The sequence below is a fragment of the Molothrus ater genome, chromosome 11, assembly GCF_012460135.2.
Source record: "Molothrus ater isolate BHLD 08-10-18 breed brown headed cowbird chromosome 11, BPBGC_Mater_1.1, whole genome shotgun sequence".
In the NCBI taxonomy this organism is placed as follows: domain Eukaryota; kingdom Metazoa; phylum Chordata; class Aves; order Passeriformes; family Icteridae; genus Molothrus; species Molothrus ater.
Window position 1 is genome coordinate 4,608,460 of NC_050488.2, and position 23,041 is coordinate 4,631,500.

Sequence of the window (23,041 nt, forward strand, 5' to 3'; positions counted from 1 at the left end):
GTGTTACACTTCATAGCTAAGCACAAAAAGGCACTGGTCTTGTAAGGTTTATTTCTTGGTCCTGTTCTCTAAATTCCTTGACACCTACGGACAAGGAACTTAAAATCCAACTGATGTCACCACTCCTACAACAATTTCTCGATTTAAGAAAATATTATTTGTTCCTGCTATCTCCTCCACCCCTACAAAAGCTGATTTTCCTTACTTCCTATGCCCAGAAGCTTGTGTTTGGTTGCTGAGGTGCATTCCATAACCCGGGCACTTGTTTTAAGGAAGGGATATACAGCTTTTGCACTAATTCAGGAAAGGAGAAGCCACAGCCAGCTGCTTTTTCACACAAGTGTTAAGTAGCAATGCTGCAAGAGTAATCAAACCTCTGGGCAGTTACATTACACAGGGAATGCTGTTCCTTTTGCTTCCATCAGAGAGTGATGCAAATAATAAATGCAAAGACTGAATAAAAAAGCACACTAAACAGAAGATGGCAACCAAACTCTGATGCTAAACCTACCAATTACAGAGACAGAGACGTGCCTTGACACTGACAGAGAGTTTTCAGATTTCACAGGCACCAGAAGAGTAATAAACATTTGGCCTTGATTAAATTACCCATTTTCCCTCTTGCTGACTGCAGCCTCCCAGGCCTCGGACACATTTTCTGCAGCAGCTGCTCTTTTCCCAACTCACACACTGCTCCCACACTGTGCCAACACAACCCCTCTGTGTGGCTGGACAGCAATCTGATTCAGCTGAAAACCTACCTGGAAGCAAAATTCAGTTCCCAAATGTGATCTACCACAAAGTTGCATGAACAGCTTTGTGAGCACAAAGGGGGGAAAAAAAAACCAGTGAGAGGGTGAGAACATGCAGCCCTGGGTATGGGCTGATCAAGCTGGAGTCACTGTCACCAAGGCCATGCTCTAAGCAGCCAGACACTGCTCCAGTGCAGGGGACACACAGCATTTCTATTTGAGAAAGTGAGATGGTCCTTGTGATAAAGCTTTCTTGCCTTCAAAACTCCAGCCCAAAGGATGGTGCATGCAGCCAAAGTGAGACAATCTTCTCAATTGTCTCTTTGAGTAGTCAAGGCATCACTATGTGGTTTGTGTAAATTGGTTCTGAACTTCATTTTGCTGGACTTTTTCAATTCATAAAAGCAATGCAATTGCCACTCAAAGCACAGAAGTACAAAGTATATCATGCAGTCAGACACCCTTGCTGTGCACATCTCTCTCCCCACAGCAAATACTCTTAAACTGCCCAAAGCTCAAAGCAAAATACACCTCCTCATGTAGATCCTTAGCATGGAGCATCTTAGTGAGAGCCTCTGTAAACAGGTCCTTCCATGTGGGCACCAGAAAAGGCAGGATAAGGCTGTTTGAGGGAACAGGAAGAAAAGCTGTCCCAACCTTGAGACACTGGTAACCTGCACTGACAGAAATTTCTCTGAGTCAGGGCATGTCTCCTCCTAAATGCACTCAGGGGGATTTGTTAAAGGAACACCTCTATGGGGTGACAAAGGGAAGTGATGCAATCTGTACCATGAGAAGATATGGGTAATTTCTTGAACCTCATGAGAGGAATTTACTTTGGCCATAATGACCTCCCCCTTCCTGAGATCAAGGGCTGATTTTTACTACTTGAATAAGAGAATCACTTTCTTTAGCCCTCTGCCTTTCTTCATTTTCTTGTTGTATCTTACTATGTCTGGGATAAGTAGATATTCCTGGGCTGTCCTAGAACCTTTCCCCAAAATGCAATCAAGAGCCACTGTGGGGATCTGGCCATAAATACATATAGGTGTATGTATTTTTTACATTCTATAGCTTATACTAAAAATGTCACAGCCAAGCATAGATAAAAGTGAGAAGAGAAGTGACACGTCTCCTTAACGACCATTAGAAAGATACCTGTCTGATATAGGATACAGGAGGAGTTCCAGCACATTAAGACCAAATGAAATTAAAAAAATCTGAAATCCTTATCTCCTGAGTTCTACAATCTCCTCCAATCCCCAAAATCTTATACAGACTCCCTGACAATTAACTCTGTTCACCTTCAATCTTCCCTGCATAAAGCAACTGTAAAGAGAAGCCAGCAGCTCATTGTGGGGAGGGAGGGAAGGTAAAGAAACTGTTTACTTGTAATCACTTCTGTCTCTCTTCACTGCCTTCCTTCTCTTTGTCAGCAAAATGGGTCAGACAAGATAACAGAAAGGAGAGCAAGAAATGCAGAGGAGACACACCCCCTCCAAGCTGCAAGGAAATTGAAAGATAAACAACTTCCCTCAACAGAAGGATTTACCTCTAAGTCTTCCTGCACAGGCCAGCCCAGGAGTGTAAAAAGAAGAATACAAGACCTTGCCAAAATAATAAAATACATCTTAGAGGGGAAAACATAACACTTGGCTGGAAAATGCTCCAAGGTCAGCAGGACAGCCTCCTTCAGTGATAAAGGAAGTCACTTCTTACAGTGCTGACCCCTACCCAAACCCAGATGTCCTGAACAGACAGATTACATGTGATGCTTGCTGGAACAAGGGCTGGTGTAGGCACACATTCCCTGCAGAAGTTGATGGGGTGCCTGGGAAAGGCCACCCAGGACAACCTGCCCTGAACAGAGCATCCAGCTCCTGCATTTCCTCCTGCATTTCCCACGGCCCTTGCTCTGACACATGACTGGGCATGCACCCATCCTGTGATGGGGAAAGGATCAGGATGTCTGGATAGGTGCCTACCAGGCACAAGCTGCTGTCACAGCCAGATTTGCTTCCATTGTGCTTCCAGAAGGGTTTAGGAAAACATCTCAAACCAACTGTCCACAGAGAATCCACAGACAACCAGTAATCTCCCTAATGGCCAAGGCAGGAGAGCACCCGTGGATTTTTCCTCTCTACATCCTTCACTGCTTTGGCAGACAGAACACAGCAGAAACCATTCCTGTGGTGGACAAGGGACACACTGATTTCATACTACCAGAGACACACAAGGCACTGCATCCTTATGCATCCACACCCAGCTACCTCTGCCAGCAATAGCACATGCAATTTATTCCCCCAATGAAAAAGCAATTTCTACAGAATGTAAAGACTACTCACTACCGGGGTAAACATCTTCAGAGCATATTATGAAATTTTTTTGAGGAAAAACACTGGGGAAGATATTCCAACCTCTTCAGGAAATGAAACAGCCACCCCTGTCCTTCCACATACAGCCCCTTCCTCTCCCCATTACCAAAACCAACAGTGGTTCCCAAAAAAAGAGATCATCACAAATATTTGATTTCATTTAAGTACATGGTGCATACAAGCACATTTATTCCCTCAAGAGAAAATGTACACTTAATAGATTAAAAGGAGTGCTGTAAGAGAACAACCACCACCACCCGATCCTGTGAGTGACTCTAGCAGGAAGAGTCTGAACACTGGGTGAGATCTGTTTAGCAAGTGCCAATGCCCCTGCATTTGTGTGCTGGCAGGTACACTCGTACATTTACGGAGCATTTCCTCACCCATATCTTCCAAATGAAACTCCTTCCTGACTTGATGACTTCTGGAGATTGAGACATCCTAATTTTCCTTAATACTTATAAGCATCTTCCTAATGTCTTCAGTGGTTGATCACAGTCACTGTTAACAATCTGTGCCTCTTTCCTAATTTGAAATAATCTTTTTAAACCCAAGGCACTGGCTGCTATTGTATCTTTTTCCACTAAATTAAAGAGCCTTTGGTACACAGCCTATTCTGCCCAAAGAAAATTGAGAAACTTTTAAATACCTTGTGATAAGCTAAACTAATTGAGCAGTTCAAGAAAAAGTTTTATAATGAGCAGTTTAATCCCTGAAATAACATTGAACACTACATCTTTCTTGTCTTTGAACATCTCTTTAAAAACACCAACATTAAACCTTGTCAAAATACTCTGCAACTGATTTCACCTCTCTGTCCTCATTCAGTATTTCCTGTTATTATGAATGTGCATTAGTATTTAAAAATTAATTAGCTTATTTTAAGCTCTGAGGACTCACTGCCATATATCTGCTCTTCTCCTGCCATCCTTTCCAAGGTCACTGGTTTCTGGAAGCACAATTCTGTATTGTAAACCTACAGCCTCCAGTCTTTCCCATAACATGCATAACATGCCTCAGATCTATAAAAACATTTGGTCATATTAAACCCAGTTACCCAAACAATTCAGAGGACACTGTACAGCTGCTGCTCCTTCTTCATGCTTCACCACTCAGGCACAACCTTTACATAATCCACAAATTTGAATAGCTCTAATTTCATGTTTTCTTCCAGGCCACTGACAAAATTACTACAAAGCTCTGGACCTACTATAAATCCCTGAAAAAATCCTCCATTCATATTCTATTTTCCACATCCACTGTTTTTAATCCAGTTGTTGACTTATAGCTCATACATGAAACTGTATCTGTTGAACAAGATTCACTTTTCAACAACACCCTCATTGACTGAAGCAGTCATGGGAATACAATTACCACACAAATCCCATTTGTAAGTGTGTTTGATACAAGAGATTTAATTAGAATTTTTTGATCTTCCAGAGCACTGCTACTCCCCAGCCACGTAACAAAGTCTCTTTTGCTTCACTAATTTTGAGTAAATCCCACCAGCAGCCCTCCTCAATCAATTCCTTTTGGAACATTCCATTTTCCATGTTGACTCAGCAGGCAGGCAGAGCACCTGTGCTCCACTATCCACTCCCAGGCTTTGACAGGTCCACAGATTTTGCTTGGTTTGGGGTTTGGTTGGTTGTTGTTGTATCAGCAACAAACAGTTAGAGCAACTCACATAAGATAATACATTTTAACAACCTATTTATTCTGGATTCAACAACTCCAAATATAATAACCCACACTTCACTAACGCTGATCTTCTGGGTAAGACTGGAGAAACTGGAGAAAATCTTTGGTGAATTACCATGTCTCTAAAATGTCATTTCCCTAGTTCTGTTGGGCTAGAAAGGTTCTCTTCACAAGAATTTTAGATAAAAACTTTCACTGTGAAGAGAAGATAGTACAAGCCAAAATTATGTTACTTTCACCAAGTTTCAATTTCTTCCCATCCTGTGGTTGCCCTACAAACTCCTTGTACCCGACCAGCCAGGTTCTGCATTTCTGTGGTCAATTCTGCCCTTGCACAGCTCCACTTCTTTGATAATTAGATCAAGCTGGTTTGCCACAGAGAACACCAGAGTAAAGTTTTCTGCCAAATCACTACAAAACCCCTTTAATTGCTTTTATAAGTTTAGTGCCTGTCTTATATAAAGCATGTTGTTTTGCACTTGCCTCGACCAAAGTCCTCCTGGTTCAGTGTAAGTTTCAATGTATTTGTAACCCAGGAAAGCACGTGGGCATGTTAAGTAGAAAACCAAAGGTGGAAAAGCTCATCTGCCATCCATCAGCATAGAAACAGTTACAGTGGCAGAACAGAAATTTTGTTAATATGTTCAATTCTTGGCTAACTCCTACCAGTACCATTGTGTGTGCCTGTGAAGAGAAGGAGGAAAGAGTAATTTAAGTCATACCAGCAAGCAGCTAGTTCATCTCATCAACTCTCCTCTGCTTCAAAGAGGTGCCCAAGAAGCAAACAGTAGCTGCACTTTGCAGCTCAGAAATTCCTCTTAGGATTTAGGGCAGTAGTAGAGGGCACAGTTTGTATGGTCTGAATGCTGCACTCTGTGTTTATACCACAAGCTGCACTGATTGCATCTAAGAGACTTCTTCAGCCTGGTTTCAAAGCAACTGGCTAAAGGTCTTCCCCTAAAGATTTCTGCATCTTTGAATGAGATCTTCAGTCATGAAGTTATTCAGCACTTTTCCCCAGCACAGGATCAATATTTCCTCCAGACAAGTGCCTACCAGCCTTTACATCTCTCCCGATGCTTGAATAACTGATTGTCACTAACACCAAACTTGGATCATTCTTCCTTTCTTTCTTTGTGCATTTCAACTTGCAGATACACTCTCAGAACAGCAGCTTTGGGACAAGCTGACAGGCCGCCCCAGAGGGCTTCAAATCACTTCTCCTACTTGCAGGTTTTAGAGCACAATGAAAAAGCTGCCATGAGCTCCAAGTGATGGATGTAACACTTCAAGTGAGTCACAGACACCTTTGAAATGCCACAAGATTTTTGGAGGTGTCAGACTGACCCCAACTCCAGCATTACCACTGAGTAACAGCAAGATTTCAATTACTGCAGCTGCTCTAAGATTGCAATAGCACTGAATCAGCCTTGCTCACAGGACTGCACAGAAATTCTGCTACTCCACATCAGGCATAAATTGAGTCAATAGCGCATCTGACCTTTAAGAATTTCTGAAAGGTTATTTTCTATACCTTGAGATATTTTTCAAAGTAGCAAATCTTATTGATGTTCTTATGCAGTTTTACATCTGCATGAATGAAAGCAATATATACTTCTTCACCTTTTTATTCCCCCTCAAAACTTGTTTCAACTTCAGGTACACCAATTTTGTCAGCAAATGTGCAGTTGGCATTTGCTGGTTATCACATAGAAAATACTGATCAATAACTCACTATTATTTAGAATGGCATGCCACCAGCAAGCTAGTTTTAAAACATGATGACTTAAAAAAACAAACAACAAAACAATACCACCACATTCTCAGAAGCTCAACCAGCTTCTAAAGGTGCCTATTCAACAAATTTTATCTTCTCATACCAGCAAGAAGCTAGTTCCAGTAATTCCACCTTTTCTTCTCCCAGTATATAATGACACTTGATTTCATCAGCTAATTCTGTCCCTTTCTCAAACAACAAAGGGTTATTTATTATTTCATCATTCCCCTTCCTCTTTAAGATTGTTTCTTAATAAGGATAAAACCCTAAAAATTAAATGTGAGGTTTCTAAAAGTTAACAAGAAACAAAATTTTCATTCATTGTTTCAAATTACCTATCAGATTCTACCCAACTCTTCTTCTGTGCTGGCAAAAGTACTCAATAAACACTGATTTGGGTGGCAGAGCTCTCTATACGCCAGCTCTCTATGAATTGTTTTTATATAGCTAAAATATTGCTTAAACACAACAAATTCTTGTCTTGAGATGAGCATTCTCTGACACAAGTTCAGCTGTAATTAACAATCAGGTAAATATAATGCAGAAATTATTTTGTGTAAGCAGAAAACATGTCTCAAAACTATATCTGTACCAAGGATCTAGGAATAGTAAACAGTACTTAACCTCTGCAGGAACTAAGTTCTGGAGAATTAGGTTTAAAAGAAGAGACTTTGTTAGCAGAGAATATTATCCCACAGGGTAGTGTCTCCCAAAAACTTCTAGGCACCCGATGGAAACAAGTCCAGAGAAATTACAGGAACATTGTTGCATGGTAACTAACAGCACTCTTAAAAACCTTGTACCCAACTGTTTCATTCAACTGACACCCATTTTCACCATGTTTGAAAGCACACTTCCTCCATTGTTACATTCTGGATTTGATCACATGGGATCCAACTCCATCCCCATGGGAAAAGCTTGCCACTCCCATCCTAGCTCAGTGAATGGAAACATCTCAAAGAAGTGTTTCAAAGGACAAAATCTGAGAAACAAAGTGAAGGCAAGGCAACAGGCAGACCTGTCAGCTGGGAACTCAGGATACCTGGGACAGCAGAAGGACTTAAGAAAGGGAGCCAAGGGTCACACTAGTGACAACTGGAATATGTGGAGAAGGATGGAACAACTGCTGCTCGGTGCTGCAGGGGTGTGATGTGACGTGTGTGTACCCACACATGTGCGTGTGCACAGGAATGAGGCTCTGCAGAGCTGTGTGGCAGCAGGGTGAGAGACATCAGTGCTGCAAATACATCCCTGCACACAGGAGATGCAGCACATGGTGACAGCACTGGGCTGTACCAGCAGGAGCACAGCCCCCTGACCCAGGGAAACCACGGCTCCCTGGCACTCAGCACTTTTCAGAGCCATTGCAAACACCACGGGCAGTTCTGGGCACCCCCAGTACGTGCCAGGCACTGATCAGCCAGAGTGGGTTTGGTGGAGGGGCACCAAGCTGCTCAGAGGGACAAGGCTGTGTGAAGAGAGGCTGTGGGAGATCCAGACTGGAGAAGAAAAGGCTCTGGGGAGCTGACAGCAGATCTGCTGGACCTACAGAGGGTCTGTGCACAGGGGCACAGAGCAGGACATCAGACACAAACTGCAATGGTGCAGGTGTGACCTGACCTAGAGAAAAGGCCTTTCCTTTCCTGGTGAGGACAGTCAAGCACCAGAGCAAGGACACAGAAACTGACAAACTTTTTTCATTTAGGTCTTAAACCGTCCAAAGTCCTGGTCTGACCTTGGTGTACATCCCACTTTGAGCAGCAGGTTGGACTAGACACCTCTCGAGCCCCTTTCCAGTCTGAATTATTCCACAATGTCAACTTGGATCCCAGAGAACACCACAATGCCCTGTTACAGATTTACTATGCCAGGTTATACCTCTCAAATCTTCACTAAAAAGCCACCACTATGGAGAGGACACAAAACCCTTGCTGTTTGGTTCATCTCCTCACAAGAGCACGGGTTCCCACCCACGATCTACAATAGCCTTGAGTATCAAATCTGGAATTCCAAGAGATTTTAGAGGTGCAGAAGTTACCACTGTGTGCAGAACAAGTGGAACCCAGTGCCTAAACATTCAGAGCTTTTTTGGGAGAAGGTGGTGTTTACTCCGAGGCAGAAAATGTCACACATCCACAACAGCTCTTCCTTAAAGTAGCAACTGTATATTTCTTGAAAATTTCACATTCAGCACCTGCCCCTCCATGAACAACCTCTACATTCTGATACTGTTAAGGCACAGGGTGAGAAGCTGCTTTGTTCTCTCTGTATATTCAGGGTCTACAGCTCCACACCTGGGAAAAGAAGCCTCACTTAGCAAACCAAAACCATGCCAGCTCCCACCAGGAGCACCTGCAGTGGTCTAAGCAGACTGCTTTGTTTTTATTCTTCTGCTGGGTGCTGCTGCCTCTAGAGCAGAGCTACTTAAATAAAGGCTGTTTATTCTAAATTAATTGATTCTGCATTGAAGCACACAGAGACACTCACAAGGCCTATTACTCTAAGTCAGGAAGGGGAGCTACCACCTTCAACCAGGGAGCAGAACATCTCAAACCAACACAGAAGTTTCTGCACTGATTTGCTCCTATAGGCTAAGTGATTATTCACCAAGTCTGATGCTTGCATAACCATACAAAGGATATCCAATGTTAACAGTTATAAAGACAAGCAAATGTAACCATCTTATTAGCATTAAAAAAAGGAAAAAAGAACTGTTACTTCCTTTTACTGTTTGGGTTTTTCCTATTTAGTGTTTTGGGTTTGAGGTTTTTCTTTTTTGTTTTTTAAATCAAAATTCCTGCACCTGCACACAGACTGGAGGTATGTTGTAAACTTTTTAAAGCACCAGTTTTGTACCAATCGACTAAGAGACAGGATGGGATTTCAATGGAGTTTGCAAGCATCTCTCAAATGTGAGCACCGAAACATAGAGCCACCCAAAACCCATCCTCGGAGGGAGCAAGTTGAAAAGCTGGAGACAGGATCCGGAGAGGAGAGAGAGTAACAGGATCAGCAGCACCAGCTCGGCACACCGACCCTTCCCCTTCCACGGCTCACAAACAAGTCTCACGCAGACAATAAATTATGACTTTGCATGTCCGTTTAGCAGTCCCACAGACGGTGTTTACCAGTCCCACAGATCGCTGCTGCTGGGCCACAGCAGAGCGTGACAGCGGCCGTGCCCGGGCTCCGCCAGGCCCTTCCGTCCGAGCACCGCGCTGCCGGCACGGGCAGACCCCCGGGAGCCCCGGTACCCCACGGGGGGCGTGTGCACCCCCCGGCCGGCTCCACCACAATCACAACCCCGCTCGAGCCCCGAAGCTCGGCCGGGCGCGCCCTGGGCCGGCCGCCCCGCTCCCGGTGGCGGCTGCAGCCTCAGCCCCGGGCCCGGCCCCGCAGCCCCCGGCTCCTCGCCCCGCACCGGGACCCGCCCCCCGGGCGGCCCAGCAGCACCGCCCCTCCGCCCTCCCACCCCCGCAACGCTCCCGGCCCCTCGGACCGCGGCAGCCGCTCCCCCGCCGCCCCCACCCGGCGCCCACCGCGGGCCGGGCTGGCGCCCCGCGCACACCCCCGGCGGGGCGGGCGGGCCTTCGCCGGCGTGCCCAGCCCGGCCCGCTCCGCTCCCATTGTGGCGGCGGCCCCGCAGCGCTGCGCTCTTACCTGGGCGGCGGGCGGGGGCTGCGGCCCGGCGGCCCCGGGAGCTGCGGCCGCCCCGGGAGCTCCGGGAGCTGCGGCCGCCCCGCCGCCTCCTCCCGCCTCCGCCGCTCCTCGGGCTCCGCCGCCGCTCGGGGCCGCCCCCCGTCGCAGCGCCCGCCTCGTCCCCCGGGCAGCAACAGGCGCCTCCGCCGCGAAGGTTCCGCAGGGCGCAGAAAGGTTCCCCCCGGCCCGCGGGGTCCCGGGGCTGGAGCGGAATGAGGCGGGATGGGGCGGGATGAGGGGCCCCGGCTGCTGCTGCCCCTGCCATGGGCTGTGAGGAGAGCGACTGCAAGGGGCAACCCCCCACCGCCCGCGGAAAGCTGCTAATTAGCCACAGAGACCCGTGGTCAGTAAGGCTAAGTAGTCTCGGGGGCCTCTCCTCCGGGCAGGGACAATGAGGAGCTTACCTTAGCTCCGGGCCTTGGACCCTCAGGGTTAAAGCCCTCCTCATGCATAAAAACCCACCACGCTCCGAGCTTCTGCTCTAGGCCGGGTTCTTCACAGCAGAGAACTTTGTTATTTCTCGTTCCCAGTGATACAGGACCCGTTTATATTCACCACTGCTGCTCCCTGTTCTCCTGCCAGAGACTGGCTCTGCTGCCTCCATGCCCTGCCCACAGGCACTGGGCAACCATCACTGAGCCCACCCAACCCTTCTCCAGCTCCACATTCCCACTTCCCTCAGCCTGTTAAACCCCAACCTTTCTACAGCCTCCCCAGGGTTCTTTAAAATTCAAAGTCTCACATACCAGGGGTATCCAAAAGCAGAGGCAGCATTTCAGATACGAGTGCTGAGGAAAAGGTGAGTTCCTTGCTCATCTCCATGGGCTAGCTGTGGTGCCACAGACTGAGAGCCCAGCATGCCCATGGCCTCTGTCACTGCCAGGACACTCTGCTGACACCACGCCGAGATGCTCAGCCTGCACAGCAGCCTGATTTCTGTGTTTTCATCTCTTACAGGGAACAAAAAGCACAAGTCCAGCAGAGAAAGTGCCTGTCTGGTTCCTCTGTCCTCAAATACTCAGAGCAAGAAAAATACAAGTGGGAGACTGGCATCTGGGCCTGGGTATGTACTGGCGACCTGAGCATCATCAGTGTAACCCAACTGTGAGTCCTTCAGGGGCCTCCTGGGTTTTGGGGAAGCCAGAGCTGATCCAAAATAAAAAGGACACAGCCCCCACCATCTCACAAACAATGTGCCCCAGGGTACTTGGCACAGGCATGAAAGGGATCGCAGTAAACCTTTACCCTTCTGCCCATCTAGACACATCCAAATCCTCTATGGGACCTTCTGCTGTTAAACCTGATATGAAAGTCCAGATTTTCCTTCCCTGCCTCAGCCTGTCACACAGGGGAGACCTTCAGGGAGAGGGATGGTGGCAGAGACCTCAGGAGCAACAGAACAAGTCCAAGTTAAAGCAGGCAGAATGACCCCAGCAGAGCAGGGAGGGGTTTTTGTGGGCTTTTAATGTGTTATGCTTCAGGCATTTGCCCCACAGCAACACGGACAAGCACAGCCCAGCTAAGGGTGGCTGCTTCACAGGCCAGTCCTCTGAGCACTCCAGCAGCTAAGCTCCTCCTCCTTACTTCCAAAAGAAAACAGAAAGCCTGGAAAGTTATTCTTGGTTTCTGTAGATGTACAACCACAAGACACCATGTATCTTTCACAGCCAACTGATCTTTGCAGTGGGACACCCATGTTGTCTGGTGGACATCTTGGGTGGGTGTGCACAGGGAGCTGCCTGCACAGTCCCTCTGCAGAAGGCTCATCCCTTCACACAGCTCCACATCTGCCACACTTCCCCAGCAGGCAGCTCGTGCTGCAGCCTCAGGACTCACACTGATGCCACCAAAAGCACTCAGTCCAAGCAGCAAGTGGGGTTATGACTGCTGGTTTGCAACGCTGAGGCTGGAGTCGCACCGTCCAGAGAGAACTGGGGTGGCAAAGTCAGGTGTTATTTCTCAAGGAAATACCCTCAAGTCCCACCACACACAACAGGTCTGGCTCCTTAAGCAGGTATCAGCTGTCCTTTACCATCTCTAGTGGAGGATTGGTTTGTCGCAATGACTCCTCCTAGAATAAGCAAATAAAGAAATGGTCAGAAATCTTCCAGGTGGGATCAGTGGTTGCCCCATAACTTCAGTGGAGCAGCCACCTACACAACCCCCCAAGTGCTTTTGCAGCCTTTCACACATCAGCCATCAACAGAAGAGCTCTACAAACAGCCAGCACTGCTCCTCAGGCCAGTGGCTGGTTGCTCACCACAACATGTGACCTCTGCCCTTCCCTCCTGTCCTGTGCCTCAGCTGAATACGACAGGACACCTGCAGCAGATTTTGCTCTCAGCTGGGCAGGCATCCAAGTATTGGGAAATTCCTGTGGCTGGTGAGGCACAAAAGCAAAGGGACATGGAGCACTCCTCCTGCTTTGCCAGGCTCTGTTTCAGTCTCAGAGTTGACACTTAGCTTTTTAAGCCCAACCTGTGCACAGACTCAAGGGGAGACCCGTAAGATCTGAAGAGGAGTTGATTTTGGCCTGCAGATCATCATGTGGGGGTGGAATATGTGAACAGCTACAGAACATTCCCCACCTGAGTCCCTGGCTTTCTAGAACACCCACTGCACTGGATCTCCTTTGGAGATCCCTGCACATATCCAAGGGACAGCACAGCCACACCTCTAGGGTAAATAAAGCTGACTGATTGATGCCCTACAACTGGATCCCAAAAGAGCAAGACAGACATTGTCTTTATACAGGAAAGGCCATCAGATTTAAAAGCAAGAGCTTCAACTTCTGACTCTTTAAATGCTCATATCATTTACAGTCTGAATGGCGTTCTTGGGCAGTATCAGTTACATGGATTAGGAGCTGTAGAGGACATAAGTACAATTCCTCTTCCTGAGTTTTTTACAGCTTAATGGACAGGAAGCATTGTTGATGAGCCTCCAACTTCTTACACTATGACCAGAATCTCCCCATCTTCCCTTTGTGCTTTTTTCTGTCCTAGAATCACTCTCAATTAACAGTACAAAAATAAAACCCATGTCATCCATCTCTCCTAAGCTGCACATGCATTATTCATCACCATGCCCTAATTGATTCTCTTATAACCATGAGCACTTCTGCACTTGGCTGTGTTCTTCTTGTCCAGCAGAGCACAATTTATGAAGTTTTATTCCACTTGGAAAAGGCACTTTCAAAGTGGTACCTTCCATGACTGTTCTGATCAGAACACCAGGTTTGATCTCAATGCATACAGACTTCAGTCCTGAGTTTTGTGCCCAGATAAAAGTGTCAATCAAGTAGCTCTGGTGCACTGATGCTCAGTGTCCTGACTGGGAGGTCAGTACTGTTCTGGATACTCTGGGCCTTCTTCCCCATAACAGGATCTATAAAAGAGGTAAAAGGGAAGATTTGAAAAGGACTCCACATCCCTCATTAAATGCTCTGAAATATGTAATCTATAAAACATGTAGGGAGCTAAAATGCCCTGCAACAGCTTTCCATGGAAGTTAGAGAAGCATCTTCTGAACTACTCAGCCAGAGGACAAGACTCTCTGAAGGCTCCCTCTGGAGCAAGAGAAAATACATATTCCATTTACATGAGGATAACTCAGCTTTGCCTTCAGCACCCTGACACCAGAACACCTCTGGATTCTTTCATCCTAAGATTTGACCAGGATTTCTGGGAACTGAAAGCCTGTGACAAAAAGCTTAGAAACAGCACATTTTTATCAAGGTGCAGTCCAGACACTCAGTGAGATGATCAGGTCTGAATTTCACTCTGCAACCCAAGCAAATACAAGTCAGCATATGACACCCTATACAAAGCAATTAATAAATCAAACCTCACCATTGGCACAAATATGTTTGCTTTGATAAGACCATATATCACAGCAGTTTCTTCTCAATTTCTTCTCTAGTGACAGCACAATTCCTTCTACTGGTGGAGGAAGATCCTTTTCTTTCAAATGTGGGGTCTAACCTGTTATGCCAACTGCCACTGAAGGGACACAGACATCAGTGTGCCATGGTGACACCACTTGTGCTCCCTGAAGACCTTCTGTGGCCAGGGCTGTTACACAGTGCTCTGCATCACACCACCATTCACCATTAACCACATCTGAGTTGCCTCCCTTTTCCTCATGCCTTTACAAGTCACTGATATTCCTCATTTCTCCATTTGGTGCTTGTTCCAGATGCTATTCACTGGTCCCTTCGCTTGCTGCTGCACTGTTCCATTGTGAAAGAAAGGGGGGCACTCCAGCCAGTCCCTCACAGGGAGCCCATCCCAGCTGCAGGATGGGAAAACTGATGGTGCTGCCAAGCTGTTTTCATCCTGAGAGAAGTGGAAAATTGGAAACAGAAGTTCAGTCAGTTTCTAATATCCCAAGGTATCGCTGAGCTTTGTGCTGAAGGACTTGGTCAAGGAGTCACGAGGGAACCCAGAGCAGCCTGTTGGGTTTGTGGTACCCCAGCCCCACGGGCATTAATCGGAGGCACGATGGCTGGATTTCACCTGCACTGCCACACTCAGCCTGCAGCCTCCTTCTTCCCCCGCTAGAAGGGGCTGAGAACCAGCCACGGCCGGGCAGGGAGTGAAACAAGGGAGCTTCGTCATGGGCAAGCTCGGCAAACCCCACCACACGAAACAACTTGAACCCTTCCTCTGCCTCTCTGCATTAGCCCAGTCCAGAAGGGATTCCGTGTCTCGACAAAGCATCTCTGCTTGAAAAGCTGGAACTTTGGTTTCTTAACCCTCTGGTGAGCTGCTCTGGGGAGGATTTCAGTACTGAAACGCTGTAATGTCAGTGCATAGCACAGCACTGCTCACTTGAAACACTCTTCAGCCTTCAACACTCCATTTTCAAACACTGGGTGCAGAAGGTGAAACAAGGCACCATTTCTTCCAGAAGAAGCTGGAATTGTTTATGGTTTTAGGAAAGTAAAGAAAATAGCAAAGATATGATGGTAAATCAGGAGGAAGAAAGATCCAGATAGGGTGTTTTGCTCATAGAAGAGGCAGTTTTATACTTAAAGAATTAAAAGTAACAAGTTTACAAATGAATACAAAGCAACACCTTATTAGAAAAGGTCACACAGCTGCTCCTGGCAATCCCCAGAGCAGGGTGCTGGCTAAAACCAGGCTCACTCTGCATAATCACCCACTCCAGCAGTGATGTCTACAAGACCAGCAGTGAACCCCCAGACTCCCACAGTGCTCACACCTCCCACAGAGGGGGACAAAGTTAAACCCACGGCTCCAGCAGATGTAAATGCATCATTTAACTACCTTGTGCTGGCCTATTAGCAAATTCACAGCAGGCAGCTCTTGGCTGATCCTTATTAGGGGCACAACCAACTTTTACAACACTCCAAGGAGACAAGGCAGCCTCCTGCCAGGAGAAGAGCTGGGTCACAGACCTGCAGGTGGCTGCTGTTCTCTTTGCCTATAGCCAGCTCTACTTGTCTGTCATTAGTTGTGGGGCAGGGAAGGTGACACAATGCACAACCAATGTGAGCAGCTTTTTACTGCCAGTGCTCTGCCAATACCTCCTTTTCAATGCTACAGTAAGCTTTTCCCCAAGGAATTAACTTTGATAACAGTTCATACAGGTAGGGTTTCCCCTGTGTGACAACATTGTCCCTGTTGGGCTGCAGATGCCAGGGCCACAGTGTCCCTAATGCCCTGACCAGCCTCACCTGGGACTTCCACCCACACACCCAGCCCTGCTCTTTAGCACAGGGGCTCAATTTAAACCCAGCTCTGGGCACTTAGTCTTGGTCTATGCCTGCTTTGTTTTGCTGGGTCTGGGCTGCAGTCTATTTTTTCCCCCCTTAACTTTCACTGTGCCTTATTGCCATGAGCTTCTTTGGTGACCTGGATCCTTGGTGATGCTGCTTGCTGTTCCTCAGCCTGCTGGCTTTTCTGACTGACTGGGGAGACCCCTGCCCTGCAGCTCCTGGGATCCCCTTGTTTCTCCTGGTTGCTTGTCCCTTTAAAGAGCAGAAGGTATTTGCTATTGATGGAGAACTGAGGGACTCTTCAGCCTCTGCTCTTTTCCCCATTGTTAAACCTGCTGACCTCCACCCTCAGAGTGTGGAGATCCTGGGGCTTTACCAGGGACAGAGAGGAAGGCTATAAATTTCTTAGGCAGTGAGATTTTTTGTTTTGTTTTGCTCATTTCAAATAAGCAAATTTCAGGCTAATCAATTAAAATTGCATTTTAATTGATTAGCCTGAAATTTATCCTTACACAAGGGTGGCACAAAAAGGAGGTTTTTTTAGGAGATGAGAAAGATATGAGCAATTAAATGACTAATAATAAAAGACATTTTGGTTTTGAGTAGATATGCAACAGACATAAGGACTATGACTGGATTATCAAGATTTGGGAAGAGAATTTATTGCACTTTTCATATTAATGCTGGTAAGACCTACATTTGTTTCTTCAATCTGTAGATTCATCCAAGATTTATTATTAATCTGCAGCCATAAAACAAGGTAGAGAACTTTTTTCCGCTTTTCAATACATGTTTTACTCCTTTTTTCTTCATATAGGAGCTAATAGTTTGTTTATCAGAACAGTTTAATCTCTGCAAATTCTTTAAGCAGCCCATATGTAGGGGCTGGTGTTGATTTCACTTTTCATTTATTAGCAGTAACACTTCTTTTTAGTATCATCATCCTGAAACAATGTACCAGAGGGTGAGACTCCCTGGTCATGCACGTTTGTTAAGGCAAAGAGTGGCGCCAGAGCTGCTCCTTTCCCTGCCTTCCCCTGGTACCCAAGGCTGGCTCCCACCTGGATCCCTGCAGGCATTGCCCACTATCCACCATGCAGAGCCAGTTGTTCTAGAGGGGTGGAATCATACTAATGGCAAAAACTGGTGTGCTTGAAAGGCACAATTCATTATGCTGTTCATCCCAGCACCTCTTGTGTTTGGGAGGTTTTTCTGCTTCTTCACTCAGTGAGAATACACTGGTGTAATTCAGTGCTCTGTGCAGCCTGCTTGCCTGCAGTGGGTGGTATCTGAGTTTTGAAATAGGCAAACACCATTGTAGTTTGTTTTTCCTCCACAACAGGTGAATTCACTCATTTGAAAAGCAGTCCCTGAACAACAACTGTTTAAACTTTAAAATTTTCTCTTTCATTGGCTCTTCTGGCTTTACAGTTGTTTCTGAGGTTTAAGAGCCCAAGGAAGTTTCTGTTTCAAAAGCACATTTTCATTCCTGCAAGGCTCAATCCCTGTGGCATGACTTAACTAGATACTTTTGATGGTGGATGTATTTAAGTAGGGAACTTATGGAACTGTATGAAGGAAGGAGGTAATTTGGGGCTGCCTGTGTGGATAAAATGTCCTGATACATAAAATGAGAAGCACCATTAACATGTGATTTCTTCACCTGCATGGCTGGGGCTATGGTCAGTGACCTTCCTTGCTCAAATACAAGATCTGCCAGCTAGGCCAATGCAGCAGGGAGGGGAGGACGATGCAATCAAGAGGCTGGACAATTATTTTTGGAAACTTACTGTTTACAGATGAAAATAGCAGTTAAGGTGACAACATACCTGTTGTAAGAGCTTTGGAAAATGTACTGGGCTCCCTTTCAGGCTTACCAAAGGGTTATGAAACATCAAATAGTTCTTTTTATAGTGCAGGGACATGTGTTCAGAATGTGGAATCAAGACTCAGATCCTTCCCTTTCTCCAGCTTCTGGTAGAGGAAGCAGGGATTCCCCTCATCACCCTGTGTGATGACCCAGCACAGGACCCTGGACATGTCCAAATACACTATTTCTGATTTGCAGCTGCTTCCTTGCCCCTCACTTATGGCCCTGGTGAGGACAAAAGTGGGAGGTAAATTGAGCCATCCAGTTTGTATTCCTGTCTGCACTCTGGTCTAGACCACATAAAGGATGGTTTTGAAACTGATTAATTTGCTGAAGTTAATTGGCATTAGGAGAGGAAAGGTATCAGTAACAGCTTTATTTTATTTCCAAGCATTTAAAATAACTATACAAACAAAAAAGCAAATTATTCAGCAAAGTACCCTCACTGCAGCCAAGCTGCACACACCCATGGAGAGGGTTGTTACAGGCAGCTGAGCCTGCAAACCCTGCATAGCAACCAGAATTACATGAAGTATTAGGGCAAAACTGAAGGAAAACCACACAAGAAGAGACAGAAGAAGGCAGACAATGGCGGGACTGTAGATGCAGAGGGTCAGAAAACAGCCAAGTGATAGGAGTGAAGTTTACCCAGACATATTTGTGTGTACCTGCCTCCAACTTCCACAGCCCTGGTGTGCTCTGCCATGGAATCACAAATGGACAGGGTGTGGGCAGAGGAGCTGCCAGCCCTGCTTGCTCCTTGCACAGCCCCCTGCTCCAGAGGAGTGAAGAGCAGTGGGCAGAGCAGGTTTTTCCACTGATAGAGCCTCCTGGAAGACCAGCAGCCAGAGGAGGTGTTTTGGCACATCTGCTGGCAGATGAGCTGGAGGCAGGGACTCTGGCTCTCAGGGTGCCTCAATGTTATCAGATCTGTGCCTCTCTCAGGGCTTTGCAGAAGAATTGCAGAGCTCTTCAGCTGTTTCAGGCTGGAGATAATTCCACAGTACACAAGCTTGTTTTTCTTAGTCATCTTTCATTTTCTTAGTCATTTTCAGCTAGTCCACACCCTGGATTTAAAACTGCTTGTGTACAGTCTGGGTGCAGAGCTGAGCAGGAGTGGATTGCTCCCAGCTGGTGTCTGCGTGGGAAGGAGACTGCTGAATTCCCAAGGGATGTTTGGGACACAAGTACTCCCACCAACTCCCCAGCACCAAGTGATTTGAGATGGGATGAGAGGCACAGATCAGACCTGGCAGATCTGGATGCTGTGACTGTGGCTGAAGCACAGGGTGTAGTCAGAGTGCTTCCAGAAAGAAACAGCTCAGGGATGTGGATGCTGCACCTGACACTTACATGGGGAAGAGAGGAGCTACAGCCCTCCCTCCAGCAAATCCTCCTCAGCCAGTGCTGAATTCTTCCTGGGGATTATTCCTAACTGAGCAAACCCCCCTGCCTCAGACACTGTTTCCTTAGGAAGGAAGATACAAGCTCTGGAATCTGATAGTGTCTGCAGGCTGACATATTCTCCTATGTGCACAGGGTAAGGGGTACAACTCCACCAACTGCAAAATCTTTTTGTTACTAAAGTCTTGGCAAAGGTTCAGCCAGAGAGGATCAAGAGAGAAAAGCTGCATTAAAAGTAGGAGCAAAAGCTTTTCTTTGTAAGTGTGGGGTGCCTGCAACTAGTCCAGCAAGACAAAAGGTTTTGTGAACCTGCCTGGAAGAAAGCTTCTTTCTTCCTCCTCCTTTCCCATTTTCCAAGGAGAGTGATGCTGATCAAGTCCAGGCAAAGAGGGAACTGGTTCAGAAGAGCTGGAGCTGTGAGACCTCAGCACTCCCTTTTCTCTTGGTGAAAGGGAGAGATGGGGAGTTGCATGGTTGGATCTGGAAATGCTGCTCTAAAGCAAACACTGAATATTCACCATCTGGATGGTGGGTAACCGCAGCTCGCTCGTAAAACTTTCCACAGCAGGCAATGTTGTTCCCTGGAGCTCTCCCTTGGGGATGCATCTTCCAGGGGATTCTCTCCTTGCCCATGGCAGCTTTCTGTGCCCCAGGAGAATGTAACAGTAGTTAACAGTAAGTAGTGGGAGGAGGCTGTGTCTCAAGGAGCTCATCTGGCCTGCTGCACCTCTCTGCTACAAAACAGGCTGGGAACAATTCCAGCCAGCCTGCTGGGAGAGGCTGGGATGAAGAGAATTCAAAATGTCTATGGTGAAATCTGGCCTTTATTATCCTAGTCACTAACATCCCACATATTTCAAGGAGACCAGCATTTTACTCCCACGATCCAAAGACAAAGCAAAATAAATCTTGGTACTCTCAGCCACAGTGCAAAACTCTGATTTATAGAAAATAGCATCCTAGCCTTGAAGAGTGGCTAAACACACCTCCTTCCTCCTTCCTGGCTTAAAGCTTTGCATCCCTATTGCTAAAATCTCCTGTGAGCTCTGCTGTCCAAACAGCCTGTAAAAGCCATAAATACTTCTCATTGCATCCTCCCATCTTTTTAACTTCTCTTCAGGCTAAAGCATTGTTTTCCTTGCAAACTACACTGAAGACTGCTGCCCAGGTACTACATTAAATGTAATGAAATTATGATTAGCATGCAAATGTTACATTAAACACAAATATAGACTGTGAAATAAGGTAATACAGGGAAAATTCAGTTGATCCTATCCAGTTGTACTGGTGATTTGGTGTGTACAATAACTGGAAATTATCTTTTTTCTCTGGAGAATACTTGATGAAAAGAGAGGCAAGACAATCTTGGGGGGAAAAAATTTCTTAACTGGGGTATGCCAAAATGATTCCTCCAAAATGTCCCTATTTCACAATTAGTAGCTTTTAATTGCAATTTGACAGTCACATTGCAGCGGGTAGAGACAGACACGTAGCTGTAAATGCACAGTGCAAATTGTGAATCAAGTGCACTCCCAGGCAGTGAATGGTATCCACTTCTCTGTAACTGCTGACTGATGACATTGGTTTTTGATAGTTTGTTGTTCCTTTGCACCCAGAAGTGGCAATAATGTGTCTTTCTCAGAAACCTCTCACATCACAGGGAGGGGCGTGTGTGTGTTACACATCAGACTGGTGTTCAAACTGAATGGAAATGCAGAGCTTTGCATCACCCATTTATTGTCATTTGCAGCCATTACTGCACACCTGAGCTACCCTTAAACCCCAGCTCTAGAAGCAGAGAGGATATTCAGGTATTCTTCTGGTTATCATTTATCAATGCTGGTTTTAGAATAAGGATAAGGATACAGCACTTATCTACATCCCCAAAGGAGCAGACTACCATATAAAGTACCCTGCACTCCTATAAATGCAGCTAAATGTTCACAAACAAGGTTCCCTGGAGACCAAAGCCCATGAGTATGTCCCTGCAGTTGCTAACAGAGCATGCTGTGCCCTGGGAGGCAGTGGGATTTTTCTCCCTTGTGGGTTGGCATCCAATTTGATTCCTAAAAATTCAGTGTTTTCCCTTCCTCCATATTGTCAGGTGCTTTTGATTTATTTGGGCAAAGAAAATTTATGAAGCTTCATTCTTGCTCTATTCCCTCTCCACTGACTGGGGATCTGAAGCTCCTGGAAGGAAGAAAAGACACTCTCATCTACATGAGGGATCTAGTGGAAGACGGAAGGGAAGAGCCTCAAGCTGGTGCTGCTCTCTGGTTGTGGGAGTTCACCAGCAGAACCAGAACCTTGTTAAGTCACCACAATGTCAGAAGTCTGGATCTGCACCAGTAACAATGTGCTCCAAGACCCACCTGCATTCCCAGGTACCCAGGCTTGGAGGTGCTCGGTGTTTCAGGAGGCTGCCCTCAAATATCCCTGTCCCAGAGTGTTTCTGGGGCTGCAGAGGCTGTTCAGGATCAGGGCAGCACAGAGAGAGGTGTTGCCAGAGGAAGTCATTCCTTCTGGGTGAAAAGACATGACCTATTTCAAGGCAGAGGAAAACTTAGGGCACGAGTCCTGGGTGAATCCCAGCACAGACCCCCTCCAGCTTTCCATCACCTCATTTCAGCTGGGGATTTTCCCATCCAAATGCTGTTGGATGCTTTATGCTGCTAAGGGAGCTTCAGAGCTTTTTCCTAAGTGTGGCTGAATGTGAGAGCCAAGTGTTCAGACCTTACAGTGCTCCAGGTCCCATGTTTGGGCAGTGCCTGCAGTGGGGCCACGCACAGTCAATGTCTGTGGAGCTCCCAGAGCCATAAGCACCACCATGGACAAGCCAAAACTTAGGTTTACCTATGATGAACCCACACAGTTGTTATTAAGACCCTTGGTGGAATCCCTCTGTGATAAAATAACACATAAATGCAAAGTTACCATCTGCACATGTGTCTGCCACCATTATAGACCACTTTCAGAAATTTGCTTATTGTTTCCATGTGCATCAAAACTGAGACATAAATGCACTTGACCTAGTTAACTCCTATAGAGAGATGTCACGAAGAAAGCAGATGGAAAATCTGCACTTAAGGCCTGATAAAAAGGAAAAAAAAAAAAAAAAAAGGAAAAACCAGAAAAAACCAAAACAAACCCCACTCTCCCCTTAAAAAGGCTAGTAGTCTTAAAATGCTACTTCTCCCTGGTTCTGTTTAGTCTTTGGTTTTAAAAGCTTCTATTGTTGCAAGTAATCCCTAAGATCCTTGTTGCTGGAAAACATAAGGAAGAATTTGTTAGTATTCCCAGTGTGTGTCTTGCAGGCATTTCACAGTGTGCTGTGCAAAGTCTTTTCTCGCTTCCTTCTGTATGAAGAGTTTCCTTTGCTGGTTGTTTGCTAGAGTAACAAAACAGATTTTAAAAGGGAAAACCCTTGTTAAACCACAAAAACTAGCAAGGGATTTTGTGTAGTGCCTGAAATGAACTTTTAACATTCCCCAGTTAGAGGAATGAGTTTAGTCAGGAAATGATGTCCTGTTGCCATGATGTCACTTTCTGTGTACTAACTGCCCCCCACTTTTCTCATGTTCTCCCTTGTATATTCTCTGTGCATGGTTTATCTGTCCACTTCCAGTCTCCCAAAGGCTCTTCCCTTTCATAGCTTCATACCCCTGGAGAGCTCATATATCACAGGACACACCAGTAACCCCATTTTTCAGCAATTTAGCG

General features: G+C 46.2%; 1 protein-coding gene across 2 annotated transcripts in view; it reads right to left on the bottom strand.

Annotated features, from left to right (window-relative positions):
* Positions 1-10,361, bottom strand: part of RAD54L2 (RAD54 like 2) — a 68,750-nt gene extending 58,389 nt beyond the window's left edge. For both annotated transcript variants that reach the window (XM_036390777.2, XM_036390775.2), the window contains exon 1: positions 10,266-10,361. The gene's annotated coding sequence lies outside the window, so the exon portion shown is untranslated. The remainder of the gene's footprint in view (positions 1-10,265) is intronic.
* Positions 10,362-23,041: the final 12,680 nt, after the last annotated feature.